The sequence below is a fragment of the Lepidochelys kempii genome, chromosome 14 (genome assembly GCF_965140285.1).
Source record: "Lepidochelys kempii isolate rLepKem1 chromosome 14, rLepKem1.hap1, whole genome shotgun sequence".
In the NCBI taxonomy this organism is placed as follows: Eukaryota; Metazoa; Chordata; order Testudines; family Cheloniidae; genus Lepidochelys; species Lepidochelys kempii.
This window is the reverse complement of record NC_136393.1, coordinates 24665490-24680840: the sequence shown is the minus strand read 5'-3', so window position 1 is coordinate 24680840 and position 15351 is coordinate 24665490.

Here is a 15351-nt window from a genome sequence, read left to right as displayed (position 1 = left end):
AGCGGCACACTCAGACCAGGCTCCTGGACATGCTGTCAAACGGAGTCCATACTGTGTTATTTAAAGGGCTCACACAGAGCTCAGGAACACGATTCACCTCCGTTATTGAGATATCACAAAAACAGAAGCCTTGTCTGGTGCCATAACACTGCACAGCCAAAAACAGCACTCACCTGGACCTGAGGTTTGTTAACTTCATTAACGACTTCCCCAAACAACACAAATACAGCAGCTCCCGAGCCAAGGGTCTGTCTCAGCCTTGAAAAATCACCTCCTCGCTCATGATGGTCAAATGATCAGACATTCTCCAGCCAAAGCTATAAGCAGCACTCCAGCTCCCGCTCCCGCTCCCGTCCTGTCTGCTTTCCCCATGAGGTGGCAGGAGCTCAGTTCCCTGGGGAGAGCTCCAGTGTCAGGTGATGCTCTCTTCAGCGAGAGGGTAACCCCAGTGGCTATGCTTCTCTCACCAACTCTACAGGTCCCCTACTCCTGCTCCCTCTCCTGAGACCCTCACTTCAAGCCCCAGGTGGACACCTTCTTTTCCCCATCCACTGGCCCAGATGCTTTTCTTTTTGTCAATTGTAAGAGTTTAATTTCCATACACATAACGTTGTATTATTAATCATTATTATTTATGGGATAGTCCGTAGAGGCCTCAATCAGGGATCTGGGCCCCATTGTGCAAGACACTGCATACACTGCCCCACTGAACTTACCTTCACATGCCCTTGTGCACCCATGCACCATAATGTATGAAGGGAGACAACAGCTGGATGCTCCAAACAGAGCAGGAGATGGAGTAACAGAGAGACAGTTATGACAAGTGAAAGACTTGTAGAGGGGTAATTGCTATTTTTGCATAAGTTATACAGATAAAAAATGCAAGTGTAGACTATCTGTCTGGAAAACATCCTGGCTTTTACTGGCAGTGCAGAGATGGAGGTGAGAGTGCTGGTCTGGGTGGGCTTGGGTCTGGGGAACAGACAGAGTTTGCCAAGGTTTGTAGGAGGTAAGTTCCCATCCTGTGCCCTTCAGCAGGATTTTCCTGCTCAAGCTGGTATCTCCCCTCCTGAGGAGCGGGAGACAAACTCGAGGCACAGATCTTGCTTATTGCCCAGCCAGGAAAGCTCTGGTTCATTTAAATGGCTGAGCTGCAAGATAGTTTTGACAATGTCAGTTTCCCATTCTGTGTCAATTACACCTGCCCATTATCCACAATAGGATGGACTTACCCACAGATTAATCTGGTGAAAAAAATACCAGGCAAAAACAGTGTTAAATTAATGGAAATAATTATGCCTAAGAATGGTCATAGAATATCAGGGTTGGAAGGGACCTCAGGAGGTCATCTAGTCCAACTCCCTGCTCAAAGCAGGACCAATCCCCAACTAAATCATCCCAGCCAAGGCTTTGTCAAGCTTGATCTTAAAAACCTCAAAGGAAGGAGTTTCCACCACCTCCCTAGGTAATGCATTCCAGGGCTTCACCACCCTTCTAGTGAAAAAGTTTTTCCTAATATCCAACCTAAACCTCCCCCACTGCAACTTGAGACCATTACTCCTTGTTCTGTCATCTGTTACCACTGAGAACAGTCTAGATCCATCCTCTTTGGAACCCCCTTTCAGGTAGTTGAAAGCAGCTATCAAATCGCCCCTCATTCTTCTCTTCTGCAGACTAAACAATCCCAGTTCCCTCAGCCTCTCCTCATAAGTCATGTGTTCCAGTCCCCTAATCATTTTTGTTGCCCTCCGCTGGACGCTTTCCAATTTTTTCACATCCTTCTTGTAGTGTGGGGCCCAAAATTGGACACAGTACTCCAGATGAGGCCCCACCAATGTCAAATAGAGGGGAACAATCACGTTCCTCGATCTGCTGGCAATGCCCCTACTTATACATCCCAAAATGCCATTGGCCTTCTTGGCAACAAGGGCACACTGTTGACTTATATCCAGCTTCTCGTCCACTGTAACTCCTAGGTCCTTTTCTGCAGAACTGCTGCCAAGCCATTCGGTCCCTAGTCTGTAGCGGTGCGTGGGATTCTTCCGTCCTAAGTGCCGGACTCTGTACTTGTCCTTGTTGAACCTCATCAGATTTCTTTTGGCCCAATCCTCTAATTTGTCTAGGTCACTCTGGACCCTATCCCTACCCTCCAGCGTATCTACATTTCCCCCCAGCTTAGTGCATTTTCAAACTTGTTGTGGGTACAATCCACACCATCCTCCAGATCATTAATGAAGATATTGAACAAAACTGGCCCAGGACCGACCCTTGGGGCACTCCACTTGATACCGGCTGCCAACTAGACATGGAGCCATTGATCACTAACTGTTAAGCCCGACAATCTAGCCAACTTTCTATCCACCTTATAGTCCATCCATCCAGCCCATACTTCTTTAACTTGCTGGCAAGAATACTGTGGGAGACTGTCAAAAGCTTTGCTAAAGTCAAGGAATAACGCATCCACTGCTTTCCCCTCATCCACAGAGCCAGTTATCTCATTATAGAAGGCAATTAGATTAGTCAGGCATGACTTGCCCTTGGTGAATCCATGCTGACTGTTCCTGATCACTTTCCTCTCCTCTAAGTGCTTCAGAATTGATTCCTTGAGGACCTGCTCCATGATTTTTCCAGGCACTGAGGTGAGGCTGACTGACCTGTAGTTCCCTGGATCCTCCTTCCCTCATAAAGTCAAACACTTGTATAGTTCTAAACATAAAAAAAAACCTGTCCATGCCTTTGATTTTCACACACACTGCATGTGATGTGCAACCTTTGTGAACTAAAGGTTGAGATGTGAGAACTTTAGATGTGCAAAAGAATGGATTTTTCATCCCACCCATTTTCCGCACTAGCTGGATTTTCTGCTAAAATGGCCAGCAGTGAAATAGTTAACAGTGTCATCACTTAGAGTATGACTACACTGCAACTGGAGGTGTGATTGCAGCACGTTAGGTAGATCCATGCTAGCTTGCTAAAAATAGCAGAGCATACGTGTGAATACTGAAATGCCTAGCCTAAGCCACCACTCACGCCACCATGACTTCACTGCTACTTTTAGCATGCCAACGAGCTCAAAAGCTAGCTCAGTTGTGTGTACATGTGCTGCATCACACCTCCCGACATACCTTTGGTTTCAGAGTAATAACCCATTTGAAAGGAAAGTGTCAGTTCAACGTTTTGAGTAATTGTTTCAGGCTGTCTGCAGATTCAGGAAGACCATGCTGCACTGGTTTTTGCTTGATTTACATTTTTAAGGTTTCCTTCCAATCCATGAGGGCTAAAACATATTTTTATTTTAAATTAAAGCTTCCAGCACACCCATCTGATAAAAAAATATACTTGAAAAAGAAAATGTGTGTCGATGATCATTGTGACATAGCTACAAATTGTTACAACAAAACCTGTAAAACAACAAAATATCCTCTGTGCTGGTAAGATTTAGAAATATAGTTACATTATTTTATATGAAATTAGATGTTATTAAAGGAGTGAATGTCAAAACTGAGTGGAATTTAAATGCATCTCATGTGTAGCATTTTCAGCAAAATCACATAAGTGTTTCAAAAAGTCAGCCTGGGTCCCTTTAGCAAAGTGGTGTGAATTTGGGGACAGAAAATGTTGCTTTTCAAGGGTGTAAGCCCTCACTTAACTGCATTTTTCAGAGCAACTATAATTACAGTCACAACTTGTAGCTCCATGATACGAAGAAAGACATTTTTCGGTGATGGAACAACTTTACCAGAGGTGGAGTATTTATTACACCAAGTTAGAGTGTCACACTTTCTTGATCAGACTTGTTTACCCCATGGTAGGATGTATTAATCTTTCAGAGAGCTCGAAGTTTGACTCTGCCCTGGGAGTTATGCAAAGGTTCAGTATAACAAAGCCTCTTTTGCAAGCTGGTCTCTGATCTAATTGTCATTCCAGGCCAAGGTGGCCAAAGAAAAAATAGACACAGTTTGTTTACTGGAAAATGTGACATGGCTTTAAATAGCAGTGAAGACCAATGTGGGGAGGCTGCAGAAGCTGCTATAGGAATTGTCCCCAGAATTTCAAAACAAAAGCCCAGAGCCACAGAAAAGATGTTTTTCCATTCTGTAAATGTCCCTAAATGTATCCAGTGTCAAGTAATGCAGCCACCAGCCTGCTCGCTTTACATCTAAAGAGGGATGAAGCTGAGTTCTGGCTCAAAGCCAGATAGCCCCTCAAGAGCTGTGGGATGCCACAAAAGCTGCTTTGAGACAGCTGGTGCCCTTGGCCCAGTTACTTCACCAGGTCAGGACACTTATTCTTACTAGTCAACAAGGCCAAAAGAACAAGCGATGGGCTCGCACAGCAGTAGGGAACACTCAAGCTACCTGCTAGGTAAAACTTTCCGGGCCAGGTTCATCCCTGGTGACTTATGCTAGATTGACACAAGGAGTGTTCTTTGCCTTATATCTCTGAACAAAATTTTGGCAGAGATAAGCCAAGTGAGGGAGTCATGGGGGATGACATTCACTCTACGCACAAATTCCCACTCAAGCCCTATTTTTAACCCTCTCAGGGGAAGGGAGGGTAGGATCCAGCTAGTCACTTCCTCCAAATGTTCTAGTCTTCACAGTGATACATTTTGCACCTCAGGGACCAAACCTGCTCCATGGCAAGGTGTCTCACTGAACAGATAGAGAAATAGTATGGGTTCATGTAATTAAACTCCAGTAACTATGCCCATGTCCCAGTGGTCAGAGTTAAGGTTACCTTTAGAGCTGGTCAGAATTGTAACTTCCCTTTAGGGTCGGTCTTGCAGAACCATCCCAAAAGATGTCAAAGGCTGTGACAATAAAATGTGTTGCTCCATTACCCTGCATGGGGGTTTATATAATCCCAGCCCACAAACACAGCCTCTGCTTCCTGCTTTCTTTGTTCTTTAAGGGATCCCCTTTTTATCCCCAGCAAAATTCCTTTGTCTGCCCTGGGCTCCAGAACTTGGGCAAACCAGCCTGAGAGGATGGGACAATGGGCGGAGCTGGGGATAGACTTACCAGCATCTGTTTTCTGTCTGTGAAGTGTTCAGTGGAGCTGGAACATTTTTAATAGTGGGGGTGCTGAAACCCCTATCCACTCCCCCCCACCAGATGAGGCCAGCCGCGTGCGCCCGGGGTTGGCAGCCAAGAGCCCAGGAGTGCTGCAGCACACCCCGCACCCTCAGTCCCCAGGCCTCTGGAAGTGTTGGTAACTGGGAGGCTGGCAGAGCGGGCTGCCTGTTTTCTTGTCTATGTGCCATCCATCCTTAGAGCCATAGGGCACGTCTACACTGCAAAAAAACAAACAAATGTGACGGTGAGTCTCAGAGCCTGTGTCAACTGACCCACCCCTTTCACCAGGTTTCAGAGCCCAAGCGGGAATGTCTACCTAGCTATTCTTAGCCCTGTACCATGAGCCCGAGTCAGATGACTCAGGCTCTTAGACTTGTTGCCTCAGGATTTTGGCTTTTTCCCATGTAGATGTACCCACAGAGCCATCGAGTTCAAGGCCAGAATACACCATTAGATCATCTACTCTGACGTCCTGTGTATCATAGGTCACCAACACCACCCTGCCACCACACATTAAACCCAGCCCCCCAAATGAGACCAAAGTATCACAGCCCACAGTAGACTTCTCCGTGGGCTCGTTCAACCCCCAGTGTGTCTGAATGTCAGGCCGGTAAAGCCACTAGAACGGGTTCTGACACACAAAGATGGAAGCCCTGAAGAGCGCTGCAGAGTCCAACTGGATAGGGAAACGCTCACACAGCTTCACTCCCCTGTAACGAAACTAAGACTGTGTCAAAAGCCACTGAAAAGGGGCGATCTTTGATCATCTGTGTCCTTTGCTGTGAGCTTTCACAGATGTTAAGGCCACAAGGGACCATTACAATTATGACCTCCTGCATCATGCAGACTAGAGAATTTCACCTAATAAACATGAAAGGGCAAGGAGGCCATATTCCTGACCTTTGCAAGGGCTTTGGACCCAGGTCCAGTCTCATGCAAAGCAAGGCTCAGACCCCCAGGCCATTTCTCCTGTGCTTCTAGTGCAAACCTGTCAATTACATTTGAATTTGCGATGCACACGCGATTTCTGCCAATAACAGGAAGTAATAAACATGAATTAATTTAGTCCCAGCCCCAAAGGCTACATTCCCCATGAAGTAAATGGGACTTCCGAGAAATTCCACAAGTGTGACTGGGGCCCCTTTTTTTGAGACCTACCAAAGGTTTTCAGCCTCAGAGCAAAATTCACCACTAAAGTCTGCACAAAGGAACTTCTCTCTGAACCATTCTGCCTCTCTACATCTCTCTGGGCCTGTATGTGGCTCCATCACTGTAATATCTGCAGGGCTCCCATGTTTTAATGATGCCCCTCTGAGGTAGGAAATTATTATTATTACTGAGGCAAAGAGAGGCTAAGTGGCTTGCCTGTGGTCACACAGTGAGTCTGTGGCAGAGCCCAAACTGGAACCCAGCTCTGCTGAGGGCCAGCCCCGTGCCTCACCCATAAAACCAGCCTTGTCACAAGGCAGAGAGAGCCGAATATTGGAGCTGAGCTCTTCCGTGAAGCTCCGAGTCGACTTTGGCCAGTGTGGACACACCGCAGCTGGCCCACAGCTGCCTGTCAGTTGCCCAGGTTCTCCAGCACTGATATCCGCTCATTCATTCGAACGTTATGCCCTCATGAACAATCCAAACTACCTCCTGGCTCTTGGAGGTGATTTGCAAGCTAGAATTAGCCAGGAAGATCTGGAATTTCCCAGCTACCCACTGCTGGAAGCAGGTGGCAGTGCCTGGGAGGCACTTCATCTCTGTGCAGACAGAGCCAGTAAGCAGCTTTGTAATTTCCCCGTAGGTTCGGTTTTGCAGAACCACCCTCGCCCCACCCCTAAAGATGTTGTGGGCTGGGAAAATGATGAGGACAATAAAACGTGTTGCTCAGTTATCCTGTATGGGAGTTTATATAATTCCAGCCCACAAGCATAGAGCGCACAGCCTCCCGTGTCCCATAGATTAATACAGTGTGCTTTGTGCTTGTGGCAGAGGAGATTAGGGAAGCAGGGGTTGGCAGGGCCAGCTTTTATTTAATACAATGGCTGCTCTTTCTGATTTCCTGCAAGTTCTTTGGATTTTTAGTGAGCAGGCAAAAGGGATCAGCAAGGTTTTTAAAGGCTTGTGGATGTGACTTCTGATAAATAAAGATGAGCTGAAACAAGCAGCTATTCTCTGTGAAACAAAGCAGGTGATAGCCTGACATCATTTGGCTGGGGGGCATGGGGCAGGGAGGTGAGTGACAGGAAGAATTACATGGAGATGGTGGGAATCTAATATTGCCAACCACAATAAGCAAGAGAAAGAATGTTAAAGAGCAACAGAAAACGAGGTTAAAATGTAAACACAAAAGAGCTATCCACACTCATGCTTCACGGAAAGTGTCCAGCTTGCGGTCAGGAGGTACTGCCTCCGTGGACATGCTGCTGCTTGACTGGCCAGTATGAGAGGGTCTTGCACCTTCTTCCAAAGCAGTCAGAACTGGAATAGATGGGCCTTGGGCCTGATCTGGTGTGGCGGGTTGGAGAGCTTTATTGAAACTGTGTGTGTGTGTTCCTGCCTCATGACCTGGGATTGGTCAGCCCAGTCATTCCCAGCCTGCTGGGGGTGGATTTCTCAACTGCAGCGCTGCACAAATGCCATTTTTCACTGAGTATATATATTGGGCCAGATCCTTGGCTGGTACAAATCAGCATAGCTTCACTGGCATCAGTGCTATGGTGATTTGCATCAGACATAGCAGTAAACGACCCTAGATACCATGAAAGCTGACTGCCGGCCTTGGGGGCTTGAAAACCTTCTAATTATTTTTAGATTTTTGCCCTACGCGGGTTTTATCTATGTGCCGTGTTTGCTGGAATCCTGGGGGAGTTGTGACCCTAGGGGTAGGGGCAGCTCTCAAGGATGACAACAATGCACTACTGCGTTTTTGGATTTCAACCCAGGGGAAACAAGGAAGCTGCAAAGGCTGTGTCCTCACTATGCAAAGACTCAGGCTGCAATCCGGAGCCCCCCACCCCCATGGGGTTCGCCGGGGTGACAGAGCGCTGACAGGGATGAAAGGCTTGCTTGGATGGGAGCAGGAGCTGGGTCAAATGGCAGCGAGGAGAGGAGAGAGTGGCAGGGCACTGTGTCCTGGGCCTGCAGGGCCCTTTAGACAGAGTCTGGAAGTGAATTAAGGGAGAAGACCGGGGTCATGCCAGGAGAGAGGATGAATCCAGCATCATTTAGCACTGAAGGAGCCGCTACTTTGTGGGCTTGTGACAAGAGAGAAGTCGGTGTCGGCAAAAATCTCTTTGAGGGAAGAATGAATGAAGAGGCCCATTTGATGAGCTGGCAGCTGAAAACAAATGCTCGACTGTACACTGCACACACCCACGCACACGCACACACAGACGAAGGTATCAGAAATGCAGCCTGGTCCATGGAACGTTTGCAAACCTTAAAACAATGCTTATGTCAGGCCACTTCGCGAGCAATTTCGGTGGCTGCTCCCAGGAGGCTAGCAGAGTGGCTGTCCCGCTGCCCCTCCTGAACAGCACGAGCCCCTGACTATTTTTATCAACAAAGAGGAGAAAAATCCTTTCAACTCCGTGTATCTTGGGTGATTATATCTTTGGTTAAATGTTGCAATAACCAAAGTCGCGTTGCCAGTTTCTCAATACCCACAATGCTATACCCCCCCCAACCTGCTGCTATCCCCATCCCCATGATTCACTCCCTACTGTACTCCACCATCTCAGAATAACAGCAAAATAGGTGAGGGTGAGATCTGAGCCCCGCTGCATTCGGATACCTCCAACCTGAGTGCTGGGAGCCACTTTTCCCAGCTCCCATGACATCTGACACAAATCACTGGTATGTCAGATGGATTCCAGCTCAGGCGGACATTTTTAAAGGAGATTTCTCTGAAGGAATAGAGGCTTGCTATGAATGAGGCTGGTGGTTAGGAAGATTAGCAGAAGGGCCTGAGACAACGATGTGTGGCAGGTGGAATAATAACGATTAGCACACAGATCTCAAAGTGCTTTACTGAGTAGGAGCTGTATCACTACCCCCATCTTACAGGTGGGGAAACTGAGGCACAGAGAGGGGAAGTGACTTGCCCAAGAAGCAAACTCAGGAATAGAACTCAGGTGTCCATTGCCTTTTGTTGTATTGATTGGACCAGGATACTGGAAGGTGCATATATACTTTATTTCCTGTTGATTCCTTGAGCCACGATGGAGCATTTCACCTAGAAGCAAAATTGTCCATCAACAGCACAAATAAAACAGCACTGCCCATATGGAGACCTGATTCCCAGGCACCTTTGTCTCCTGGGCTTGTGAGGAGCTTGGGCAATGTTTCTGTCTTTTTGATAGATCACAAGAACCAGAAGTGGGAAAGACAGCTGGCCATCAGATTCCTCTCGCATCCAACCCAGTCCAGACAGGGTTATTTTCCTCTTTATAGAACCCTGACATGTAACCCTCAGCAATGCTTTGCCACGTACAGAAGCAAACACCCCACTACTCGCTGATGCCACCAACTGGTTGCAATGGTTCCTGCATCTGTGCAATGAGTACCAACCTCAGGGCACTGTTACAAACCAGGGCACAAACCCCAGGCTGGCTGTGTGTTCTATAGTGTTCACCAACCAATTATCAAGTGCAAAATCTTCAGGACCTACAACAGCCTTAACATGAAGTCATGAACACTCCCCTGGGGCACTCCAGTCTATCTTGCTAGCCAAATATGTGTATATTTGTGATAGATGCTTCCTTGCAACAAGAATCACAACAATATTCTGGTTACTCCCAACACTAAAGGACCAGTCACTTACCTCAGGTCAATTGCACCTTAGATCGCAGGACAAAGAAAACACTTATAGCCAATCTTATCATTAAGGTTAAGATTTTGTCATGGTTATTTTTAGTAAAAGTCATGGACAGCTCATGGGCAATAAACAAAAATTCACTGGAGCTTGTGACCTGTCTGTGACAGGGGGCAGGGCTAGGTGGGGGGGAGGAATGACAGCTGGAGTCACATCGGGGGGACTGACAGGCTGATCCCCCACTCCAGAGCTGGCCGCAGCTGCAGGGCAGGGGCACGCAGTCCCTGCTCCAACCCCAGCCAGGTGCACAGCCCTGGTCACAGTCGGGGGGAGGGGTGCACGGCCCTGGGAAGCTGCGAGGAGGGTGCACAGCCCCCACTGCAGCCCCAGCTGCGTGAGCAGGGGCTCACAGCCCCGGCTGCAGCCCCTGCCGCAAAGCGCGGGGCAGGGGGCGCATAGTTCTGGTTCCAGCCCCAGCTGTAGGGTAGGGGAGCATAGCCCCAGCTTCAGCCGCTGACAGCTGAAGCCGAAGAAGTTGCAGAGGTCCAGTAAAGTCACAGAATCTGTGATTGCCTTTACCTCCATTGCTGGCGGGGGTCCAGCTTCCTCCTCCCTCTCAGTTCCCAGGCACAGTTTGCTGGCAAATAACAGTTTAGAGTCCAATTTGCAGGCAATTCAATGGGTTTATTGAGGCTAAACAACCAAGCATATTTTGAAGCCCTTCATATCAGTTGGGCTATTTTTATACGTCAATAGAGTTTAACCGTGTTCCAAAGCCCTTTTCACCAGATGGGCTATCTCTATACGCCGATAGAGAGTTTTCCTCTTCCCCTCCCCCACAAATAGTGTTATTTGTTTCACAAAATAAAATGCAAAAAATGGTAAAATAATAAAAAAACCCAATGCTAAAATATAAAAAATAAATAATACCTGTAAATATAAATAAAATTATGTTTAATAATCCAGGACAGAGATACAACCACTCCCCCTAAATCATAGCCTTACTTATAATAAACTATAGAAAGGTTTTTTAAGTAGGAAAAGGAACACAGAGCGTTATTTACGAGGTTAAAGAAGGTAAACACAGACACACAAATGAATTACAATCTTAAGTTTCCAAAGGTAATAATAGTTTTTATAATCAGCAAACTCTATATGTCCTTTGGGGGTAATCAAGGCTGAGCAGCTGGGGATCTCTGGCTTATGCCTAGAAACACTTCACCCTTCACTTTACACAGAGATATCAAGTTCCTTTTGTTTGGGAAGGGGTTTGTATCCCCCTCAAGCTGTGTGCTCTGAGCTGAAAACTCAGCTGATGTGAGGAGTCACATGACTCATCTGCAAGTGGGGAGAGCCGGACAACAAAAGTCATTTGTCCTCTTGTTGACGTTACATGAGGAAAGACCTGTTGCAACATCCCTCAATAATCTGTCTGGTATTGATGGACCTGTCCTCTTGGAAGGGTGTAACAGGTTCTGGTGAAGATCAGTCACACTAGTTAACGTCTCTTGCCTGTTTGGTGATTAACACAGTCACTGAAGCTCACAATGCAACTGCTCAAATGTTGCCTTACAATATGGAATGCAGATGTGATAAGTGAGATTAATGCACATAACAGCTCGCAAATAATCAATAAAGTCTAACCACTAAACACATTCTGATATCTATTTTAACAATACTAACATACAGGTGAGCCAGACTGGTTCCAGCTGTGTGTTTGTCAGCGTTCAGCTGAGACCGGGGACCTTGGCATGAGCTGGCACCTAGTCTGCCAGTGTCAGACTGGTGATGAGGGAACCCAAAAGGGTTCAGAGGCAGAAGGGTCACTGCAGAAGTCTGGAGCTGCGTTTAAAGTTTTTCTGATGGTCCTTAGACCTGGAAGCTTTGAGGAACAGTCTCTTGCAAGGTTGCAGAATTCAGGACTTCAGTTGGGTCAGAAATAAACATTTGGATGGTGTTTTGCTACTTCTGTTTCTAGACCCCTCTGAAGTTCAAGGGGCAGCTACAAGGTGGCAGGTTCTATGTCCCTTTACAGGGAGGCTGTTCTCTTCTGTTCGGCCACCATGTTACAGGGATTGAACCCTACACAAACCTACTGAATTCTGCATGTCCATACTGTGCAAGTTTTGGCTATGTGAAATGCAGAGAAATCTGGGAAGTGAGCCTGGTGCTCTGGTCAGAGGAACGCAGGGTCAGAGCCAGAGCTAGTAAGATGAGGGTTGTGTTCTGTTACTCTCGTTTGAGTTCCTAGTCAAGGCAAAATGCAGGAAGGGGCAAAGTTTGTAAGACTGGGCGTAAGCTGGAGAATGAATGGACATTACTGAAGCAGTGTGGGACACTCCCTCTCACGGGAACATGGACAGAAAAGAGAGGACCCTGGAGAGATTTCACACCACAGTTGGTTTCAGTGTGAGTTTGGGGAAGGAAAGGAGTGGAATGAGCAGCTGTTCCTTGTGGATGTCAATTCGGCTGTGTGGATCAGTGAGGAGAATCATGCCTAGAGGGGGAATGAAAGTGCAATGCCTGCTATAGCAAGGGGCGAGGAGAGGCCAAAACTCCCATCTCACAAGGGCTCCTCTACATTCTACTAATGCAAAAGGGAAAGTTTGACGTGTTCTCCACAGCAGGCTCTCTGGCCAGTGCACTGCCATGAATCACATGTGTAGGTGCTAATCCTTCCCAGCTGCGTTAGCCCTGACCTGCTTTCTGACAGTCACTTGCTCCACCTGGTCTCCTCTCCTGGAGAATAGCAGGGTGCTGCTTCTGCAGCGTAGGGTGAGTGTCTAATACCCACCTCTTCCTGTGGCCAAAGTCCAGATACATTCGCACAATTCCAGGCCCATCGGCCCTGCAAAGGCCCTGGGTGATCGCGCTGAGTCACGCTGGGCACCTTTCTCCCCTTAATGAAGATGACATTTCTATACCAGTTTCCTTTGGCTTTGTCCCACCAGTCAAGTCGCCAGCTCAAAGGGCCGGTAGCCCTGCATGCCTCTGCGAATTCACCCCGGGTGCCTAATTAGAGCAGAGCTGCTGAAAGCACTCACCTGGCTGCCTTTGCTGGCAGGGCTCTTACAAATAATTCATAGCGGAACAAGCTTCCAAACAAGGAGCCGGCCAGACTGTTCCCATTGGCCTCCAGATCTGGGAGCACTGCCTGTGTTAATATCCCCAGCACCCACCTCTGCGTCCCTTTAGAATCACACAGCCCTGGTAACTCTGCACTGCTCAGGGGCTTCTTACTCAGGCTGGGGACAACACACAGGCCCTGATTCTCCTGCCTTGCACCCTGTGTGTCACTGACAGCCATACAAAGTGAGGTGTGAAACACCCCCCGATCAGCATGGGGACAGCAGAGAATCCAGCTCTCTGGGTCCAGACTGACCCAGGATCTGTGGGGAGCATCTGACTAGAAGGGTGTTTCAGAAACAAGGTGCTCAGCCCCTGGCTCCTCCTGCAGTGGCCAAAGCAACCAGACAGGAAATCCTCGGGAAACCAGTCATATGTGCCTTTTGCTGCACACTCTGTGTAGGGGGCATGTCAGGGGTGGAGCTCCATCAGAGTATCTATCCTGCAGAGCGTCTGGCTGCAGCTGGGGTAACGTAGAGCAGCCCCAACACTCCCTTAAGCTACACCAGTTGCCACCAAGCAGCCCGTGACTGGGGGACAGAAAGGCGGCTTCGAGCCACCTTCCCACCCCTCTCTCCTCGCCTGTGCTGAATGTAAATTTGCCAGAGCTGAGGCCGGAGCCCATTGTGTTGGCCAGGAAGAAGGCTGAGGAAATGCCCTACCACCAGTGCAGCAGGCTTTATGCCCCACAAAACAACCATAGCAGGGACCAGGATCTAGCCCTCTATCTTCCACCGGGAGAGAATAGACCTTTCCTCCTTACTGCTTTATTGAGCCTCCTTAGGTCTCTGCAGACATAAGCAGCCCCAGTTTTCCCCACAACAGGCACCATAGCAGCCACCCTCCCTGTTGTCCCAGTATCATTCTACTGCACCACTCTCCCCCCAAGTGCTTCTTTGCTTTAAGAAGCAACAGGATTGAGCCCCTCCTGGCCGTGCCTAGCCATAAGGGTACAGCTCCCACTGCAGCCCTGAGAAAGGGGCCTAAAGCAGTCACAGGGCAAGCTGTTGCTCCTTCCTGCACTGCAGGGACAGCCCAGCAACATACTGACACTCCAAGTCTGGCCATCAATGCCGTGCAGGGACACAGAGCCCAGGATGCAGCCTCCTAGCCCGCTCCCCCAGACTCCTGTGATTCGACAGACTCATTCCCAGTGTCTTTTTTCCGTACATTTCCTGCAGATGTTTCCAGGCCCTGGGCACAGGCCATTTGTCCTTTATTTTTGCTTTCCACACCTGCCATGATTCTGCCTCGTGAATTCAGTGCTCTGAAGAGCCTTGGTTTTATGGTGCTTCCCTGTTCCATGTGGGTGTATTTGCTGCTCCTTGCACCTGTTTGCACTGCTCCCCAGCAGGGTGTTTTACCTTTTCACAGCAGTCGCCTCTGTTCTGGAGTCAGCTCAGACACTCACGCCAACATTTTCTGAACGTCCTTCTTTAAAACCCCGGCTACCGGACAATCTAATGACGTCCTTCCTTACTGACAGTGGTCACAATGCTCTGCTTGCTCCTGTACAACTGGCAATCCGTTCACACCGTGTATTCCTTTCCAGAATGAAATGCTCATCAGACTGGTTGGGGTCTATCTCTTTCCTGGGCAAAGGCAGTTGATTTATAAATGTTTCCAGTTTTGCTCCTCGATCGGCCCTGCGCTTTGCCTCGGTCTCTGAAGGGTCAAACTACAGCATGTTCTTTTCCCCTTCTTTATGCTGGTTTAAAGGGAGCTGACCTCTGACACCCTGTCAAGTGACAAATCACAGAAAGACTCACTTTCTTCTGACACTGAACTAGGAACTTCGGGCCCAATTCAATGCCCACTGAAATCAGTAGGAGACCTTCCACTGACCTCAGGAGACATCGGCTCAGGCCCTTTATTGGAAAGAGGGAAACAGGATTATCCCTTTGCTGCTCTCACTGCTTCATTCTCTCTGCCCAGATCCTGCCCCAGACGCTTCTTGCCCGGCTGCCTGCTAAATTTTTAAAAAAACTGAACATTGCAGCCTCCCAAACCCCTTCGCTTATTGGTTCTCCCTTAATAACCATGCAGGAAAGGCCAATAATCCCAGCACATTTCCTAGAGGAACACTTTTCAGAATTCCTGATGGCTTCAGTCCAGGTTAGAAAGCAGCAGCCATTTGAAATAAGTTTTTCATTGTTCCAGATGAGTGCAGGAATAAAGAAAGAAATAAAGAGAATGCCAAAAAGGAGAAGTGGTCTATCCTTGTAACACCAAAACCAAATAACTGCATCTCAGTAACTGGGTAACAAGGAAGCACAGGGAATTTCCTTCCAGAGAGGATGTACAGCTCAGAAGGAACGAAGTGGGACCACAACCACTCTCTCT